General features: G+C 50.5%; 2 protein-coding genes across 2 annotated transcripts in view; one reads left to right on the plus strand and one right to left on the minus strand.

The window, feature by feature from the left end:
- The window catches only part of LOC103613760 (feather keratin Cos1-1/Cos1-3/Cos2-1), a 20,439-nt gene that overhangs the window by 15,127 nt on the left and 1,211 nt on the right, over positions 1 to 4,101 (plus strand). The window lies entirely within an intron of this gene.
- The window catches only part of LOC103613756 (feather keratin Cos1-1/Cos1-3/Cos2-1), a 17,381-nt gene that overhangs the window by 1,406 nt on the left and 11,874 nt on the right, over positions 1 to 4,101 (minus strand). The gene's annotated exons all lie outside the window — the stretch shown is intronic.

The raw sequence follows: 4,101 nt of genomic DNA on the forward strand, positions 1-4,101 counted from the left end.
TGGGCAGGAAGGGCCCGGCTGCTCCAAGCCCTGGAATGTCTGCCCAGATGCCAAAGGGCTACTGAACGTGATGATGTGCCACGTCCCCTTTCTCCCACCCTCCAAACTCTCTGACTGACACCGGCCATTGCCTTGGCAGGTTGGTCGTCAGCGCTGCTGCTCTTGTCTCTCTTCCTCTTAATGCTGCTCTTAGGAGTCCTTGGTGCACTTGTTGGGCCTCCTCCACTCCATGGACTCTTGACAGTCCCCTACTAACACAAACAACCTCATCATGTCCTCTCCCAGGATGCTGCAGCCTTGCCCTCCTGAGAGGTTTCTCTGAGTCTCCTTTGCCACATGAGCCCACAGCTGCTCATTTGCGGTCAGGGCTGTTTGCCTGCTCCTGTGTATGTAGTGGGGCAGTGTGAAAGGAAATTCTGCAGAGGCATTAGGAAAACCTCCTCTACTCTGAGAATGGGCCCAAGCCTGGGACAGTTGCCCAGGCAGCTTGTGGACTCCTGGTGAATGCCCTTAAAGACATTGAAAATGGCATGGGCCAATGTCCTGATCAACATGCTTTTGTTGTGTCAGGGCTGGAGGGTGAAACCTGACCATCTCCAGAGGCACCTTCCAATTATATTGTTGTTTTTTTCATTGTTGTAACAATGACTGTGCTGACTGTACTCAAAAAGTCAAATAAAGTATGAAGAAAAACAAGATGAGGGAAGGGGTATAAAAGTTGGGAAATGGATTGATTTTAGCCAGCATGATAGAGGATTGTGGAAGGATTGGCAGTGTATTTCATGGCCATCAGGAGGAAGAGAGGTAGCAACACCGACCACAAGCCAAAGAATCCATATCCATACTGGAAGCCAAAACACAGCCCTTATCATTAGTTGGGGTGTTTTGCATTTGAAATGAGCTTCTCAGAAAATTATTGTTTCCAGAGAGGCTTCCTCTGGACCTGGGGCAGTGCAGGACCAGTATAAAAGGCATGGCAGCTTTTCACTCTCTCATCCACTTCACTGCCCTTCTTCTCCTTTGTCTCCTCTTTGGGCACTGCAGGTCCAATTCTGGGACTGTCAGCACATTCCTACCTGGCTGTCTCGGTGCACAACCCCCCTTGGGCAGCCTAGCCCGGAGTTTTAAGAGAGGCACCTGTTTATGGGTGGGTCTGAGTGCCTGTGAGGATGTTCAGGGGGCCTTAGACCAAAAAGGTTTGGAAGGTCAGGCTGTGGCCTGGCTGCACCAGTTGGAGTCTCCAAGCACTGGAAAATCTTCTGGAGCTTGGGAGTCCGGGGCCCAGCAGAAGTGGTAGTTTGATTCCTTTACTTTGGCTGAGCAAGTGCTTTACCCATGAGGCAATGTGAGTAAAAAGGCTCCCTGGGGCAGAGCTGTGGGATCCCTGGCAGCCTCAGAGTGTTTTGTTCAACCCTTTGGGCTGAGATTTGGAGGCAGATTTGATCTGGCAGAGACAAGAAAACACAGGAGCTGGCAAAATTCACTTCCAGCTTCCTGCTAACTCCAAGGGCAACTCACTGATCAGAGAGAATGACACGGACCAGCTTTTCCCAGCAGAATTGGTAGGAGTGGCAGAGGCTGCTGACACAAGTGTGTCAGGCTGGGGAGGAGCAGGGCACTTGGTTGGTGGGACTGCCAACATTGGAGGGGGAAGAGTCAAGTCCTGACACTCTGGCATGACCAGGGAATTATCCTTGCTGAAGGGTGAAGGATGCATATGGGTTGAAGGTTGCATATGGTTGCATAAGTTTGATAGGAGGAGCAAGACTTTACCTATCCATTTTGCAGATAACACAAATTCTCCTAAGTACTGTTCCTACATGCAGAGAGTGAGCTCTCAGGACACAAACTTCATCTGCCCTGAGAAAATGCGTCTCTCCTACCTGTACTGGAGGAAATGCTGGTAGCCTGACTAGGGATAGACAAGATCCCTACAAGACCTGAAAAGAAGCCTCCGTGAGCACAGGGAGAGCTGAAATGCTACAGAAACAACAGCTTATAGCAGGAGGGCACAAAGGACAGGTCAAGGAATAGCCGCTCTCACTTTTTTGGCTGAGGGGCAGAGAGGCTGTAGCTGGAGATGTCTCATGGCTAGACGTTCACTGAGGAGAGTCAACACTGAGGAGGAACATGGGTGTGTGTGGACCAACCTGTCATACAGCCACCACCACCACCACCATGGAGAGATACAAACCTCTGGGCTGGGGACACAAACCTCACAGCCTGTCCATCAAGGGAAAAGGCTCCCTGATGAACTCCTGTGGCGATCCAATGCACAGACAGAGACAGGGAAGCACCTCTGTCAGAGCACAGTTAAGCCCAGCAGAGCAGCTTTTTCCCTGCACGGGAACACCAATCCCAGTCTTGGCTTTGTCCTCTCCATCAAGCCCTTTGTGGGGCATCCAGCCCTACTTCCCTCTCCCCAATACTTTCTGCATACGTGGCAACTCTGTCTTTCATACCTAAGTGAAAGCCAGTGGGCTGAAGCCACCACTCATGGCACAGGCTGTGTTTTGTGTGCAGAAGAGCAAGGCAGCACACTGGGAATGACAGAGAAATCATAAATGATGTCCTATAGGGAACAGCTGTCCCTACCGCAGAATAGATCAGCCATGGATTTTGCCTTGATCCTCTAATAGAATAGACCATCCTCTTCAGGAGTTCTTGTGCTGGTTTAGGCTGGGACAGAGTTATATAAGGCACAGAACCTGGTCTCAGACTACAGTCCTGATTTGTTCTGAAAACACAACAAAGTGTTGATCAAACAGAGATAATTTGCTATTGCTCAGCGGTGCTTGCATAACATCAAGGCTTCTTCTGCTTCTCAGATTGCCCCACCAGTTAGTGGAGCACAAGACTGTTGGGTGCACAAGAAGTGGGGAGTGGACACAGCTGGGACAGCTGGCCACAACTGCCTAAAAGGATATTCCATATCATGGGACATCATGCTAAACATATTAAGCTGCGGGAAGAAGCAGCATGGCAGGGATGCTTGGAGTGATGGGATTTGTCTTCCCAGTTAACCATTATGCATGATGGATCCCTGCTGTCCTGGGAATGGCTGAACACCTGTTTGAACATGGGGAGTGGTGAATGAATGCCTGGTTTTGCTCTGCTTGCATGTACAGCTTTATTTTATCTTTATCTCAACCCATGGGTTTTCTCACTTTTACTCTTCTGATCCTCTCCCCTGTCCCACCATGGTGTGACAGGATGTGTGTGCCAAGATGCCAGCTGGGGTTACACCATGATCCTTCTCCATTCCTTTGCTTATCAGAACTACCCATTGCCATTACCACAAAGTGCAAAGGCTGCCATGGAGAAACTGGGGCAAGTGCCAGTGGTTTTGATCAGAGAGTCCTGTCCTTCAACAGCAGCTGAGAAGCTCCCCTGCCTTGCGGGCAGTCCTTTAGAGTGGGGTGGACTTTCGTTACCATGTGGTTCTGCTGATGGCAGAAGGAGATGCCCACAGAATCCCACCACTGAGAACCAAGGCCGACGAAAGCCTGAACTGAGTTGCACTACCTTGCACCTCCAGACCAGTCCTTCCTTCACCATGGAAGCCACATACTCTGTGATAAAGAAAATAATCTATACTGCCTGGAAATTACTTGTTTCATCAGAGTAATTTCCAATATAGTTGTTGCATGTAGATGGTCCCTGAGGTACCCTAGACATCCCTGCAGATGGACAACACCTAAGGAACAATATTCATTGACAGCTCTCTATACCTTCTCTTCCCTTGCCCTGCCTTGCTGTGCCTTGATTTACTTTTCCCTTCCCTTCCCTTCCCTTCCCTTCCCTTCCCTTCCCTTCCCTTCCCTTCCCAGCACCAGAGGAGTGGAGGAGGCCCAACAAGTGCTCCTAAGAGCAGCATCAAGAGGAAGAGAGACAAGAGCAGCAGCGCTGACGCCCAACCTGCCAAGGCAATGGCCGGTGTCAGTCAGAGAGTTTGGAGGGTGGGAGAAAGGGGACGTGGCACATCATCACGTTCAGTAGCCCTTTGGCATCTGGGCAGACATTCCAGGGCTTGGAGCAGCAGGGCCCTTCCTGCCCACGGAGCTGCAAACAAGCCCACGGGAGGGCCCCAAGCCAATATCC

This window comes from Corvus brachyrhynchos, unplaced genomic scaffold (genome assembly GCF_000691975.1).
Source record: "Corvus brachyrhynchos isolate BGI_N302 unplaced genomic scaffold, ASM69197v1 scaffold1254, whole genome shotgun sequence".
Taxonomy (NCBI): domain Eukaryota; kingdom Metazoa; phylum Chordata; class Aves; order Passeriformes; family Corvidae; genus Corvus; species Corvus brachyrhynchos.